The sequence below is a fragment of the Heptranchias perlo genome, chromosome 22 (assembly GCF_035084215.1).
Source record: "Heptranchias perlo isolate sHepPer1 chromosome 22, sHepPer1.hap1, whole genome shotgun sequence".
NCBI classification, from domain to species: Eukaryota; Metazoa; Chordata; class Chondrichthyes; order Hexanchiformes; family Hexanchidae; genus Heptranchias; species Heptranchias perlo.
Genome location: NC_090346.1, coordinates 39,005,361 through 39,022,769, shown reverse-complemented (window position 1 = coordinate 39,022,769; position 17,409 = coordinate 39,005,361). Strand labels below are relative to the sequence as shown.

The following is a 17,409-nucleotide window of genomic DNA, read 5'->3' as shown; positions in this document are numbered from 1 at the left end:
TATATATAAGTAAAGTATAACACAGAGTAGGTGTTATATCAATGATAAAAGACGATGTAATCTATAGAGAATAACATACATACAGCACAGAGGAAAATTTAGGAATCACACAACATGCATATTCTATGGTTAATAATGCACTTAATATGTAGAGAATAATCAAATAAACTTTATATTATATGGCGAACACTTGCTGTATGTTAAATATATGAAAAAATTGATTGTAAAATGCTTTGGGATGACCTGAGGTCACTAAAAGTATTATATTAATGCAAGTTCTTTTCTTTCTTTGTTGCAGCACATTCCACTCTCAGAGCTGTTGTAAAAGATTTTGTATAAAGTTCCAGTCAAATGGAGAAACAACAGTTCCTCAGCAATTCTAAAAACATCCCCCCATTGCAGACAACTGGCAGCATGTGAAAGATTATCTCACTAAGCATGCAATGATTCACCTTTAGTGAATAGGGATATGGGAGCCCTGGCTGATTTTAATGCTGTTTCAAATACAACAGAACACGCTTCTCTTTGTAAAAGAAATGAAACTGAAACTGTTACTCAGCAGCGGCTCTTTTCAGGTAGTTGAATGAGGCACTCTGCATTAGGCTGCATTCAATTTCACTTGATGCAAAGAGCTAGGATATATTTTCACTTGATTTTTAGGAGACTTCTCATCCATGAGGTTAATGCTGTGTTGATTAATACTTTTAGATACAGATTCGTTCTGTGTGCAGTACTTTACACTTGTCTGCATTAAATTTCATCTTCCATTGCTCTGCCCACTTAGATATTTTCTCCAACTCATTCTATAATTCTTGAGCTGCCTCCTCCGATTCCACTGCTCCTCCCAAATTGGTACCATCTGAAAATTTGATTTACAGAGACACCAATCTGCTCAAGTTATGTTTGATAAAGACAATTTTCAAAGAGACTTTTTTTTACATAATGGAGGTCCAATGTGTAAATGTCCACCTTTTCAATCATTCTTCGGACTTCTTGGTGTTGTCATGCTACGTGAGTTGTGAGCAGGCAGAGCTCTGTGAGCTTATGAATGTAGCATTACAGACTGCAGGTGAAACATTCCAAGCCCCAAGCGCCACTTGGGGCTTGGAATGCAGTGTGTGACATATCAGAAAATCATGGCTGCATTGCCCAGGATGTTCTGCCTGCTCACGTCAATAGGAACATGGTTAACAGGAGTAGGTCATTTAGTCCCTTGATTTCCAATTGCTTGCCGAGGGAAGCTGGAAGAACTGTGAGCTCCTTTTCAAATAGTCAACCCAGTTTGTCCGTTGTATACCTTTGAAAATTATTCTCTACATTTTTGCTTCTCTGTATTATCTTATGTGTAAATAAATTCTAAACAATACTTTTGCCTGTATAAAGTAGTCCGATAGGGGTAATAATATGAGTCTGCGCTCACAGGGAAGGTGGGGGGGGCGCAAGTTTTATTCACTTGGAACGCATGTTGGAAATTCAGCTGCACACTGTGCATGATTTTCCAAGCATTAACTATTTTTTCTCCCAAATTTCTGATACGCACTTTGGGTGAGTCAGGTTCTGAGTGCAGACTTGCAAACCTACCTGGATGGTGTGATATTTTCCATTCATCCTGAGAGAGGAGAATGCAGTGGGCACCCCGCATGTTATTCAGTAGCCAGTTTACTACGATCAGGGTTTGATTGTTCGACATTTTCTACGCTAACCCAAAAGCAAAGACACAGCTTTCAGTTCTTAGGAAACGATCAGTAATCCCATAAACAAGTTTTGCATATTTTATGATAGATTGACTATTTCTGTGACTGCATTTTTTTTTGTTGTTGTTGCTGCAGCTCTCAGCTTTGCCTCTCTTATTCATGTGCAAGTGATGAAATCACTGCTGCTATACAATCATTGCTGGCAGTCAGGAAGAAACCCCTGGATGAACAGACATCGGGACTTTTAGTTGGCTGACAGTAAATTGTCATTTAAAAAAAAACTGTTTAGATGAATAGAGATAAATTATCCTGAAAACAGCAATTCCATTCACCCACATCACAACTCCCAGCATCCCTAACTCTTTAACCCAGCCCACTGCACTGCCAATGAGCGACTTGTAACTTCTGATTGGCTGCTGTCCAGGCTGAACAGATGTTGAAGTTTTCATTTTCTGAGAAACGCCACTGGAGTTGAAGGAAAATGAAACCATGAAGATCAGGATTTTAGATTGCTGATGGACAATAGAACTGGTATGACTGGCCATGACAGGACCAGTGTGCACATTCCAAATGTTTGTCTTGAACTTTAATTGTTCTCTGTGTGCCTGTTACAGTACGATTATTATCTGTTAAGTTTTAAATCTGGATTCTAAATTTGCTTCAAAACATTGGGAAGAAGCCTATCAGCCTGATGGCAATAATAGGCCAGAAATTGCTCCCAGCAACGAACCAGCAGTGCTCGCCGCTCATTGGATTAAATTTCACCCGCTAAGTTACCACGTTCTTTTTGGCGGCGACTTCCTTGAACAGTGGATTCAAAAAACATCAGCGTTCTTTCCCGGGCTGTGTGAGTGGTGATAGGATTGCTAAGGCCCCTCAAACAATCAGCTCGAAGCAAGCCACGCTGTGAAAACCAGGAAGTGCAGTTCATTCACAAACCGAGCAGTCTAAAAACCTGGATGTGCCCAATAAGGTATTATAGATTGACATAGAGAAAGTGAAATAAAGAGAGGATAATATTAAAAGACTGAGACAAAAGAGACAGAAGGAAAAGGTTAAAAAAAACATTTTAATTTTTTTTTTAAATGTCCAAAATTTATTAAAATCAGGAGTAATGAGACTCCACATTTTAAAAAGTTAATTTTTAGTGCCAGAGAGGTTGTTTGGCAGGCATTAAGACTTACCACACTGTTAAAACTTAGTTTATACCTAAAAAACTGAGTGTACCTGTTTTGTGGCGAGATTAATTCGTTTCCAGCTGGGCAGGAGAGCAAGTTGGCGCTGGTCCGTTAATTCTATTGATTGCAGCCGACGATATCCCTTTAAGGCGAAGCTGTCACATCGCCGGCAAACCAGGAAGAGCAAATTCCGGATTTCCACATTTAACTGCGCATGTGCGGGTGCCAGAACTTGCTTTTCGATTTCACCACTAATAACGGTGAGCACTGGTAGGCTCACCATTACTTTAAAAGCAATTTCTGGGCCAATGGCTCCAATGCAAGAGTTTTTTTTAACCAATTAATAGTCATAAAATCCCAATCTATGCATGGACTGCCACTTATTATGAACTAAATATCACAGGGCTCCCACATCATGATATATTTACTTGTTTATGTCAACGCATTTCCACATCTCTGGCTTGCTCCTTCTCCCTCTCTGGACTCTGCCTGCATCTGCACAGAGGCCTGAAAGAGGAACAAGAGTGAAGCTCTTAAGGGTGCATTTATACCGCAGTTTGGGCCATAAACATATGAAAAGGATGGAAAAAGACCATCTGGCCCATCAAGTCCACTCCATCAAGAATTGTGCACCAATTAGGGTTTGGTAGTGTAGTGGTTGTGTTACTGGACTAGAAATCCAGAGTCCAGACTAATAATCCAGAAAACTTGAGATCAAATCCCACCACGGCAGTTTGAGAATTTGAGTTCAGTTTAAAAACACTGGAAATAAAAAGCTTGTACCAGTAGAAGTGACCATGAAACTGTCGGATTGTCATAAAAACCCAACTGGTTCACTAATATCCTTTAGGGTAGGAAATCTACCGCGTTTGCCCAGTCTGGCCTATATGTAACTCTAGTCCCACACCAGTGTGGTTGACTCTTAACTGCCCTCTGAAATGGCTTAACAAGCCACTCACTTGTATCAAACTTCTACAGTGGTTCAAGAAGAAGACCCACCACCACATTCTTGGTAACTATGCATGGGCAAAAAATGGTGGCCTTGCCAGTGACACCCGCATCCTGAGAATGAAGAAAAAATGAACCCACTGCTTAATCATGCAATCTCCTGGGAGGATCAAAAATCCTGAGGCCAATTTAGGAAAACTCTGACTAATCCCTTGCTGACTCCCTAAAGCAATCAAGCAAAACCCCAGGAGACCACAGGAGCCATAAATCCTTCTAATCCCACCTAAACCACAATTTACCTTCCATATCTGGAAATCGACCTTCTTTCGGGAACTTTTCCAGCTCCCTTCTTGAAGCACTATGGGGAATGCATACTCGCTGCATGCTTTGAGAATCAGTTGCAGAGGGGGGTGACTCTGTGTGAATTGCTATAATCTAACCTAACCCTTTGCCTAAGAATTTTATATTATTGCTCCCTAGTTTTACGATCCAAATCCATCTCAAATAATCTATCCAATTGGACAGAATTTAATCCCTTCATCGTTTAAAAACCTCAGTCATAACCCCTCTACGACTGCATTTCCAGGCAGGCAGGACCGTGTTTACATAGGTTGGCCCCTGCTTGGCTGCTGCTTTGATTGTCCTGCCTAGGAGTCAGCTCTACGCCTGTCTAGATGGACACAGGCGAAGAGTTGGTTCCCAACAGTTAGAAATTTCAATGTGTGGAAATTGAGAGGGGAGAGACCCTCTTCTCTAAACATTGAAATTTAGGTTGGGTGGGTGTACAAAGTACCCAAGAGATCCAACGGACCCTCTAAGTACTTTGTAAACCAGGGCTTGACATCGCACTGGATTTACATTCCACGCGGTATCAAACTGAAACGGTATAAGTAGCCATCTCCACTGGCGTTTAACTTGTAGTGTAAATACTAAGCAGCATGGATCTAGATTTAAGCAGGTTACTTGACCACAGGGCACAGATGCAGAGGACATTGACAAACCTCAAGAAAGGATAAGAAATGGGAGAAATTGTTTTCTCCTCAGAGTAATAGGTTTGTAGATTGGACTCCCAACAAAAGCAGTTACAGCAACAACAACTTACATTTACGCAGTGCTTTAATGTAGAAAAACATCCCAAAGTGCTTCACAGAGGCATGATCAAAAAATGGGCGCCCCAAGTCAAAGAAGGGGATATTAGGAGAGGTAACCAAAAGACTGGTCAAAGAGGTGGGTTTTAAGGAGAGTCTTAAAAGAGAGGAGATGGAAGGGTTTAGGGAAAGAATTCCAGAGGGTGGGGCCTAGGTAACTGAAAGAATAGCTGCCAATGGGACAAGGGGTGGGATGAACAGGAGGCCACAGAAAAACAAAGAGTCGGGGTTGGGGGTTGTAGAGCTGGAGGATGCTAGAGTAATTAACTCCTTTTATAAAAGAGCCTGTTAAGTGTCTGGTTAAGAATGGGATTGAGTATTATTGGCATAATCAAATAGTCATAGATGATCAAATACTGCATTGAGCATTATGGGTCTAGTCCTGCTAGGACCATAGGAATGTTATTTCTATAATGCAGCTGGTCTGGGTTGAGTAATTTGGTTGCAATGTTAGATTTTTATCCTAAGTTTCAGTAGATCACCTTAAGGGGTCAGGGTGAATTTTTTGGAGAGATATATCTTAGAGATTTTGTCTGTAGTTAAACACTTCAATCGAGAGTTGGACTGAGCCTTTGACAGGACAGGCTGCATGTGATGTATGGAAGGAACAAGCTTGATGGACTAAATCTCCTTTTCTTGGTTCATATTTTCTTATAGACAGTGGGGCCCAGTGTATTATAGAAGCTATGATATCATTAACCGCATTTGGGCTTCAATTCCCAGTATTCTTATTGGTAAACACTGAATTCAAGTTACATTTCTCAGCATTTCCTTTCATTTCTTTTTATGAGCAAACAAAGATAGGCCTGTAAGTGTAAAAGTAAAGTACTATTTTGTGGCTGAACTTTTTTTGGGGATTTTAAGAACTTCATGCTGAGCACATAGGGGAAATTTAGCCAGGGTTCTCACTCCTCATTACTATTCTGCTGCAAGTTTTTTTTAATTCATTCTCGGGAAATGGGCATCACTGGCAAAGCCGACATTTATTGCCCATCCCTAGTTGCCCTTGAGAAGGTATAGTGGGCCGTCTCCTTGAACCGCTGCAGTCTGTGTGGTGAAGGTGCTCCCACGGTGCTGTTAAGTAGGAAGTTCCAGGATTTGGACCCAGCACCTGTGAACATCAGATGAGAGCAGCTTTAGGTTTAGTCTTGATCCCCATGTGGTTGAATATCCTGCCAACACTCACTGTGAAGCCTCATATGTGAGTAGTGACCACTTGAGCAAAGTGCCAGAGGGCAACCAGCACCAATTGAAATACATCCAGTTATGAGTCAACAGCTTCAGCAGAAGAGAAAATTGGTGAAAATAAGAGCTACACAAAATATACCATACACGCACAAAGAGACAAAACACATGTACACCATACATAGAAAACTTCTGTGGGATTGGGGTAGGGGAATGGGACAAGTCAATTGGATGGAATGGGGAATATGTCAAGTGGAATGAAGTCTAAGACAGATGGAACAAGGATGGGCTAAGTGGAATAATGAGGCTGCCATCATCAGTTGACCACTATAATTGAACTTGAGATCATAACTTGAACTTCATATGATTTTCCTCGATGCCTCAGTGAGTTTATTTAGGTTACGGATGGAAAAATGGTCCAAGATTCCTGATTACTATCCAGCAACTTTTGCTGGAAGTGTGTGCATGTGCGTGTGTGCAGGTGTGCGTGCGTGTGTGAAGATCAGGTGAGAATAAGATCGGGCTCAACTATGATATCCCGTGTGGTCGAATAAGCTACCAAACTCACTGTCAAAGTTATAATGCACTGCCTCAATTAGTTCTGGTATCAAACCAACATCACACATATATTCAAAAGCAAAATACTGTGGATGCTGGAAATCTGAAATAAAAACAGAAAATGCTGGAGAAGCTCAGCAGGTGAGGCAGCATCTGTGGAGAAAGAAACAGAGTTAACGTTTCAGGTCGAAGATCTTTCATCAGACCGTTCTGACAAAAGGTCTTCGACCTGAAACGTTAACTCTGTTTCTTTCTCCACAGATGCTGCCTCACCTGCTGAACTGCTCCAGCATTTTCTGTTTTTATATCTCACATATATTAATGGATTTGTTCGTAAAGTGAATAGAATATACTCATCTCAAGCTCGGCTAGAATTTTGTTTTTTGTTGACAGTAAAGGATTAAAGTGATTCCTGTTCGTTCATGTCTGTATGGCCCATTTAAAGTAGTGCTTATGACCTTCTGTAAGATGCACTGAATAAACAGGGGGCTTTGTTCTGGGCAGTTTTAATATGCATAAAAGGTGAAGACTTTGAATTTAGAAACCATGACCCTGAGCGATGATTTATTTCAAACTCTAAGTATCTCTGTTCAGGGAAGCTTCACTAATGGGCTTTTCCAGGAAGCTGAACAATGTCAGAACCTCTTTCTTGTGGTTAAGTTATCGCATGTATTTGGCTGAATGACGTTAGTTGTCCTGTGTTAATGATAATGATTTAAATGGGAACTAACATTCAATGTGCTGCCCCCTGCTTCTAACCAGTGTTTTTATTCTTTTAGTTGGGTTACCTTGCAGAAAATGTTTGATTATTACTTTTTTAAAAAATCACTTTTGATAAGCGCAGATCATTATAAGGCATACAAACAATTGATTTTTTTTTTGTTTCCCTATATAACATTATAATTTTGTTTAACTGGCTAGAAAGCTTTACAATGTACATATGTGCCATGAGAGGCTTTGGCATTATAACAGTAAAATCAATGTTATCTTTGAACAGAAGTCAACAACAACTTAATTGGTTCTTTGAATAAGTTCCATTAGGCAATCTACAGAAGTCTCTAAAAGCTAATAAAAATTATTTGAGTTTTGGGATTTGCATTTGTTGGTTGATGTCTAATGATTTGATTAGATTCAAAGTTGTCCAAGTTGAAGGTCATGCAAGCAGAATGTCTGGAATCTATATGCGATTGGAGACAGTGACTTACTGGTTTTCTTTTATGAGCGAGACGCACTCATTGCTTCTGAATGCTGCAATGTAAGTAGGGTTGCCAACCCGCCAGGTGTGTCCAGGATTGTCGTGAGCAACCTGGGAGAAAAACCATGGGGGAATTAAAAAACCAATTGTGTCTTTTATTCACTTACTTTGAACACTTTCATTGAATTGTTGTAAATATACTGGAAATGGGAAAAACAGGCTGCTTGATTGGGTGGGGCGATTGGAGGCAGGGGGTCATGTGATGAAACCTCCCGGAATACGTCCAACCGGAGTTGGCCACCCTACATGGAAGGCATATAGGGTGAAACGTGTCAGAGTCCACTGATGGCGCAGAGCCTCACTTTTTGGGAGGGAGTGTTATAATATTGATTGCGGAATCGTACCTTGCAGCATTTTGTGGCAAAAGAAAATTGCTGTTTTTCTAGGCTGTGCTGCCGATCAGCGCTTTGGAAATTATGATAATGGATCCCAGGCTGGATTTCATATTTTTCTCACAGGTTCCTCCCCCATAGTGCAGCTTATTCTTATAAAAAGGGCACACGCATATTTGGTTGACCTAGAAGTGTGTTTCTTAAAGCTTTGTTGGAGTTTTCACTGTTGGTTGTAATTTTTTTTTAACTTACTAGTTAATTTTATCAGCATTTTCCTTTGGGCATTAATTTCTATTGCTGTGTATGCTGCATTTCTTGCATTGTAACACCTTTAGTTACCCACCTTTTTGTACAAATTCTTGCTTGTAGCCGTAGTTTCAGTTGCAGCAATGTTCTCAGAATGGGAATTTCTTTGGCGTTCCAATTGTGCTCCATGATTTGTAGAAGAAAGATGAATTCATGAGGTATATGAGCCCTCATCAATACCGCCAGACTCAATATATGGACTCGACAATTGTATCTGGCTATGTCTTAGGAGACCTATCTCGACAATTGTATCTGGCTGTGTCTAAGGAGACCTATCTCACCAATTCTTTCTGGCTATGTCTAAGGAGACCTATCTCGACAATTGTATCTGGCTATGTCTTAGGAGACCTACCTCGACAATTGTATCTGGCTATGTCTTAAGCGACCTATCAATCCTGCCTTTGTCTGCAAGGTAAGCTGTCGCTGAGCTGCGGCATCTGCTCAGGTCCAACCTGCAGACAACTGTGGTCACAAGCACAGACTTGAACAGTACTGCATTAAAATTTATGCAACTGGATCCTTCTAAACCATTGCATTGTACTTGTACCATGACTGCCAATCTGCTGTCCATGGATGCATCAACTGATAGATAGCATGTCTGTAAGGAGAAACATCTTCATCACTTTCTCTGTGGAAAGAAGCTATCAGCTGGACAGGGCACAGATATTTAATCAGATGGCAGATTTCTCAAGAGTACAGGACTTCATTACATGGCACCTAAATGGCCATCTGGGCTCCTCAGATCAACCTCATGATATACATGAACGAAAAGGTTTTGCATTCTGTTAATGTACAGAAACACCATCAAGTAAATGTCTAATATTCTGGAAGTGCCCCAGTCCATTGTGCCTGGATTAGTTGAAGACACAGAGAAACTAGTGATAAGGCTGCCAGAATGTCAGGCTACCCTCTAAAGAGGAAGAAGAAACAACGGAAGGTGCTGTGCAACCAGGATTAATAGTTCATGAGTCAACAGAATGCTGTTTCAATTAAATCCATAATCCTGCCCTGCACAACCAGTTCTTCCCAATTTTTCAATGTACATTGGCCAAATAAACACCACACCATCCATTCTCATCTATTCTACCTTAAGTACCATGCTTTCATCTACTGCTACCTTAATGTGCCCTTTTTTTAAAGAAATACTTTGGAGAAAGGTGAAATGAAATATAAAGACAAATTTATTTCCCTACAAATAAAATGTGAATAGGAAACTAATGATGATCGTGGTGCTTTCCCTTGGTGACCTTATTAAAAAAAAAGTGTCTATTCCGTGCTGTGTCGAAGTGCTACCTCAGTGGGAGGAGCAAGTGCGATGTGCTGTAATTCATTGAGGACCTCATGGGGTGAAGGTGGCCATGTATCTCTTGGTGCAGTGTCATGAGAAGGCCCTGAAGTAGCTGGTGCAACATTTGGCCACGCAGTGGCTGCCTGCTCCTACCTGGTACCTCTTCAGTCCAGCTGGGTTGGGCAGTTGTGCCATCTCCCTGAGAAGAAGCTGTCTTATCTGTTTTTTTCACCTGTTATGTCACAGCTGCTGGGCACCCCTGCAGAATAACTAGGGATGTGTATGGGAATACACAATGGGACACTACTGAAAAGTGGGAAATCTGTCATCAAGGTTCTCTCAAGTGATCCAGTACCATCCACTCTGGTACTAAAATATCTAAGTCAGTGCCCAAGTCCCATTAGCCCCATTCACCGTGTTCATTATGTGCCTGACCTTGGGCCCTTAGTTCTTCCAAGTGTTCCAAGGCGTGTAGATCCGTCACACATTGCTGCACTACTACGGATTCTCTGACAATCCTTGCGAGGTGTCCATCACATTCTCAGAATGTGCCTTGACACCCTTTTGCTCATCTAAAAACTCTCTCCTGAAGGCTGGCCCAGTGAGGGACCGATCTCTGGCTAATGGACCTGTAGAAAGCTTGGGGCTGGCACAATGGTCAGCTGCGACCTGCTCTTCTACTACTACCTCCACTTGCTCCTCCTCATGTGAGGTGTGTGTCACTTTTTCAAGCTCACTATCTAACTGCCCCAGGGTGCTTGTATCTGTGGCAGTGATGTGGCACGCTATGAAATGCTAAGTCGCTCTGAGCTACTGGGGCCAGCCACTTCATCTTGAGAAAGTCCTCTCGGGAGAGAAAAGGAAGACATGTAATAATGGTGTCAGGAGGGAATGCCTTCCAATAGAGGTAAATTGCCAATATATTTAGGGGCGATTTTAACCCTGCTCACCTGCCCAGGAGACATCTTGCTCATTTCTGCCCATTGACTATGAATGGGTGGATGGATTCTGGAGCTACGTTTTTCAGTCTGGTGGTTCTTGTTTATTGTCTGACTGATCCAGTAGATAAATGTCAAAAATAAAGAACTGTTTTGATCTTGAATTGTATCTATCAGTATTTTTTTTAATGAAATTACATTTGGGAATTTGCAGGGGATGTTAAGAAAATAGAAGACGATTAAAAAATGGTCAGTGCTGTTCAGAGGCAGGAAGGTTTACGTTTCATCAAATATTCCCTTCCAGTTCCCTTTTTGTCTTTGTCCATTCCTATTCTTCTCTCTTTCCCTCTTCTGTTTCTCTGATTCTGTTTCTCGCTTTGTGCCTGTCTCAGTTTCTGTTTCTCGCTTTCTGTGAAAGAACAAACACTGCCAGCTTATCTTTGGCTGCGCCCCACAGCTTTTGTCCTTAATACGTTGCTATGAATGCAGACTCATACAGACAGGTTCAATCTACAGACAGTGTTGTGTGGCCCAGTAGACGGCAAAATTTGCCTGGGTGTTATTAAAACTGATAGAAAATCGTGGGCAGGCTGGCCTGAGTGAATCTTGGCAAGTTTACTTTCACATTGCAAGTGGCAGAAGCCAGCACAACTCTTGCACAATATAAAACCAGCTGTAAATATTGTGCTGTTTCTCCATAAGATACAAGAGTATATTATTTTTCTGTAATACTCTTTCACATGAAACTGCACATCATTTGCAGTATGAATCACATGGTCTTATCTGAATCAAGGAAACCAGCTGTCCATTGGAAACTTTCTTTGATTCAGATGCTTTATGGGCTCATTTTAAAATGGTAAGAAATGATTAACAATCTTCTTTTTAAAGAATAAATGATAACAGATGGTAACTATTGGCTGGGAGTTTCCAGGGAGATGCTCCCGCTCCACTGCCAGAACTGTGACAGAAACCCCATGCAGGTAGCCTGCACCACACTCTTATGGGGCTTCCTACCCTCAGTGCCCAGCAGTCTGTCCTTTCTTCAGACAGCAACAGAGGTCCCTCTGAGAATCTGGGGGCCTTCCTAGTTGTTGCCCCCTCCCACCATTCCCAGGATGATGCTGCTTCTACTGCTTTAGATACTGTGACTGTTCTTCCTCCTCCTGCAGCTCAGAAAGCGATGTGGCCCTTTAACTAGCTGCAGACAATTACTGGCAGCTGTCATCCTACTTTACTAGCCTATCTATATATTAATAGACCCATCGTCATCGAAGCCCCCCCTCCCTCCAGTACCCAGACCAAAATAGACACCGAACCAAGCAAGGAGATATTAGGACAGGTGACTAAAAACTTGGTCAAAGAAGTGGGTTTTAAGGAGGGTCTTAAAGAAGGAGGGAGAGGCGGAGAGATTGGAGGCTGGAGTTCTAGAGCTTAGGGCCTAGACAGCTGAAGGCATGGCCGCCAATGTTGGGGCGAAGGGATTGGGGGATGCATAAGAGGCCAGAGTTGGAGGAACACAGAGTTTTCGGAGGAAAAAGAATGGGTTTATGCATATTTAACATTAGCAGTACATCACTTCTCCAAAAGTTATGTGAACAGTCACCTTCATCCTTTCTGAGAAGAACTTTCTTCCCCTTTACAGAGGTGAATTTCCCCTTAACCTCTCCAGTTCACAGAGGCACTCTCTCCCTCTAATCCCCCAGTTAAGAGGTACTGAGGGTAGATTTTGACTTTGTGCGATAGTGTAAAACAGGTGATAGTGAATCAGCAGCCCATTTTACATCTCTTCTGATTTTTATTTCCATTGAAGTCAACGGAAATAAAATTGGGGAGAGATGTAAAACATGCTGCCAACTCGCTATCACCTGTTCTACACTATAGCACAAAGTCAAAATTACCTCCACTTTCTCCCTCCAGCTCCCCTGATTTACAGAAGTACTCTGGCCTTTAAACTCACTCCAATTCACTGAACCAGTCTACCCCATTCAACCTTCTCCCCCTTTCACAGTAATGTTCTACCTCCCTGATGATCTTCTCACCGCTGGTCCTAGCTGCAGCTTGTACGTGATGCTGGGAGCAGACTTTGTGCTGCAGGCTGGGATTCCCACTGGCAGCCCAGATTCCGCTTTAAATATTTTAATTTTGAATATTTTTAAAAGGAGAAGGTAAATCAGTAATGACGGAATCCACTGATGCTATCTCCATTGCGCCCTTCTTGGTCTGTGTCAGCCACGAGCTGCTGACAGGGCCATCAGTGAGAAGATCGTGAAAAGACAGAGTTCCTGTGAATTCCCAGCCACTTCCCTTGGGCAGGAAATCAGCTGTTGCAGCATGAGCTTGCAGTGCAACAACTGACTTGCTGCTGCTGGGATAGAAAGTATACACATGGACATATAGTGCATATGCCTGGCTACATCATTGAGTGCAATAAACACACTGCCTTCTGCACCCACTTTGATACCCACTGGAGCAAAATAATGGACCCCAAATGGAATCAGATCACCCACCTGAACTTTAGACAAGGACATCTGCATAAATACTATAATATATAATGCGCACGTGGGAGTGAGTTCAAGGCTGCAGTATTATTTTAGGATTCAGATAATAGCTATGAACCACTATCTTTGCTTTCATGGTTTACGTCAGCATCTTAGCTCTTTGACAAGATTACTACAAGATTACTGTCTTGCTATCACGTTCCGATTTCTATTAGTCTCTATTATACACACTAACCACATTATTTCTCAGTAATCAGGCACTGATCATCAATGAATAAACCTGCAGAGATTACATTACATTCATTAATCTTTTAGTGTTGACACTGTCACATATCAGTAAAGCAGTAGTTATACGACAGATATAGAGGGTTAAATTGGATGGCCCCAGAAAACGGATGCAGGGAGTGCGGTATGTGATTAAACCGCGCCTGGTCAGTGCGATGCAGGCAGCACGTTACATTCGTGCTGCCTGCTGTTTTAAATGATTGCTGCATGCAGCCAGCGCTACCTGCGCTGTTGTTTGGCTGTACACAGTGAATATTTAAGAAGCTCGCGCTTCTTAAAGGCAGCCTGCACCTCTTAAAGGGGAGGTGCATTGTGGCTGCAAAAAGTGGTGGGAGTCGTTCCAAAACTGAATCTGTGCTGTGATACTTTGAAGAATGACTGCACCTGGGAAAGAGCATGCATCGAGGCTCTCTGATGATGCACTGGAGGCCTTGATGCAAGGTGGAAAGAAGGAGGGGCATCCTGTATCTGCGGGGGCCGGAGGTCCTCCAGACATATGCTTAAGAGGCAGTGGGAGGAAATAGGGGAGAAATGCCAGGAGCATAGCTCCAAGAACATGAATGCAGGGCGGGAAGAAGTTCAATGATTTAACACGAGTTGTCAAGGTGAGTGAGTTCAAGCTTCAAGTGGCATATCGTACCAACTGCACCACTAGCATCATCCACTGATCAATGCACTACACCCCCATTACCCACCTACCAACAGTCTCTCTCAGTCAGTACTCAACCGTTCAAATCATATGCTTTATCTCAACTTCTCACATTTAGCACTGTTGCAAGCCTCACACCCACGACTCAACAGTTCACACACACTGGTAGCTATTCCATGACAGCCACATCACCCATCCTGCAGGACACTCACTGACACACTTCCCTCTTTCTTGCAGAAGAAGGTGGCACATAACTGGAGGCAGCAGTGACCCCATAGAATATGAACCTGCTGTGCTCTCTCAGGATGACAGCATTCCTGCTCCTAGCCCAGCCACTCCGCCTGTGCCCTTGCTGTTGCCTGTCAGCCAGCCAGCAGCTAGAATAAATAATCCAGCAACTAACCTGTAACTCCTGCATGATCCCTTTAAATACATTGGTGGGGAGGGGGAGGGGTCTTTCACGCCCTTTAAGTTGTGTTCAGCTGTGCGAGGTTAAGACAATGCATTGGATGGAGTGTGGAGTTCCAAAATAGCAGCGGTCCCTTTAAATCAGTGTTGCACACTGATTCGCGTCATAATCTCCCTACTCTGCATGTTGCTGGCGTTCATTAAGTACGCGCGCGAGCCCCTTTACCAAGATGACGTCCTGCGCACTTCCTGTCGGAACAGCATCCTGGTCCCCATTTTTGAGGCTTAGTTGGCCATTTAGCACCTAAAAAACGGAGGCTAATCGGCCCAATTTCACCCCTAAAGTGACAGATCAGTGTCTGGTGCAAAGCAGACCCAAGTTAAACTGCAAGGGGAGGATTGGTGCAGATCGCACTGAGATACTGTGCATGGATGCTATAATGCCTGTGCAGAGCACTGCTCCCTGGCTGGCTACATTTTAATGTTAGAATAGAATGGCCAGAGGGTCTACTTTCTCCTAACATTAAAAAAATAGAAAAATAAGATTACAAATCTTTCATGGAGGTCCTGAATGCTTTTAAAGTGTGACTTTGCTTCAGACTGGAGTTATACCCCACCCAATCTGAAGTGAAACTTGTGTAAGACAACCTTCTGGAGCAGGTTTCACAGCTCCCCTGACTCCCAGGTTACATATTGATGAACTCCTGAAACTGCTTCACATCATAATAAAAAAGTCAGATTGACTGTGTCAGCCAATAAGTTGGAGGCGGGGCAGAACTTACTGCAGGACTTACAGCAAACAGTCTATTTTACAGCACACAAAGCCTATTTACTCAGTAAACAGAGTCTATTTAAACAGCTCACTACAGCAGCCTACAGAGTCTATTTAAAAAGAGTCTCTACGAACTACAGCAAACAGAACTCATGACTGAATCTATAGCAAAATCTCCTGACAAAAGCAGGATTATTTCTCCAGCAAAATGCAGTGATTGGAGGATAGTTACATAATACAAATTGATTATTTTTCCAGCAAAATGCAGTGATTTGAAGATGGTTACATAATACAAATTATGTGCATAAAATGAATCCCAGTCACTTACAGCAGTGCGGGCTCCAGTTGTGATTGACGGGGGAATTACCCAATCAGTGGTGTCACTATTTGTAGCCCACAAAACCGGCAGAATAACTGTGCCATTGATTGGCCGTTAATAACTGCCATAGTACTTGCTGCAGACAAATTAAAGGGACCAAGAATGAAATAAAACCATCACTATGAAGTTCACAGTGTATCTTGCGAAAAACAGCAGATACCTTTATGGTGATTCAAAGTTGATGTTTCATCTTGGGCTTCAGATAACAATTATAAAAACATAAGAACATTTTTACAGTTTCAGATATCTAAATCTCCAGATCAAACAACTCCCTTGTTTGTTGCCTGTTCCTGCTCACCATCGGTCAGTAGAATCAGTATTCGCAAGATCATGATAGATACAGAGGAACGAAGCCATCTTAGCTCATCCATCCAGTATTAAAAAAACTACATTCCCTCCATCATGTCTTCTAACTGACTCTTGAAGGAATCTAAGGTTTTTACCTTACCTGGATGACAAATCTTTATATGAAGGAGGCCTTCCTAATTTCTGTCCTAAACTTTTCTTTCACCTGTTTTAACCCATGTCCCATTGTTCTGGTAGCTTGACATACCTTGAAGTAGTGCTCTGGATTTACTGATCCATTTTGTTTAACTTCTTGAAGGCCCTCTCTCAGTTATCACCTTTCAGGACTTAAAGAACCCAACTGCTCCAACCTTCCTTGTAACTCAAATCTTTGATGCCAGGAATCAGCCGACCAGACTGACCAGAGAGAAATGTAACAAACACAGACATGGTAACAACAGTGAATATGTAAAAATAAGTGGCTTTTCTGTGCCTCCCATTCGTGGACTGAATGTTTTCCTTATGTCTTGGTGTCCAAAGCTGAACACGATATTTAAGGTGTAGTCTGACCGAGGCACTGTCCAATATTAGCATAGCATTTTCCAACTTGTACTCAATTGACCTAGCAATATAATTCAGCATTCTATTCACTTGGGTTATTGCTGCTGTACAGTGTTGTGACTCACTCAGAATGCTGAATTTAGAATTTTAATTGCATCCCTGCAGAACTGGGCACAGAGTCAGCTGGTTCGACTGTCTTTGTAACATGAAAATCTACTGGATGTTCATTTAATCAGAATATATCACTTTCTTTAGGTACATTAAAATGTGCCAAGTCTCTGTTCATTAAGATCTAATAGCAGAGAGAATGAGAAGGCACGCAAACATCAAGAATTTCACCACTAATCACTTTCACTTCTTGCCAGTACAAACACTAATTAGATAACCCCTCTGGTATACACACAACTTCTCATTTATTATTCCCTCATTTTCTCATTTAAATGCCCTTCAATGAGAATGGAATAGCTTCAGTCTAGTTTTATTATGCAACATTTTCCATTCTGTTCCATTAATGTGAAGAAGTGGATCTGGCCTGCACGGGAGCCTTGGCTAGTGTATTAATTTCACATTAGAGAGGCAAGACTTTAACCTTTCCTATTCAGTGATCTTGTAATCTGCTACAATGTAATCATCACTGGGGATTTTCATGAGCTGTATGCTAATAAACCCATAACTATTGTTTCCCGAATGGATCAGCATTTTTGTACATTGGTGGTGAATGGCTAACTGCACCATACTTGGA

The 17,409-nt window shown here is 42.0% G+C and overlaps 1 long non-coding RNA gene across 2 annotated transcripts in view; it reads left to right on the top strand.

Moving 5' to 3' along the window:
• Positions 1-17,409, top strand: part of LOC137340682 (uncharacterized) — a 35,185-nt gene that overhangs the window by 12,369 nt on the left and 5,407 nt on the right. The window contains exon 4 of one of the 2 annotated variants that reach the window (XR_010966856.1): positions 299-1,282. The exons of the other annotated variant lie outside the window; for it this stretch is intronic. This is a non-coding gene — a long non-coding RNA (uncharacterized lncRNA). Of the gene's footprint in view, positions 1-298; positions 1,283-17,409 lie in introns of those variants that run through there. 2 annotated transcript variants of the gene reach the window in all.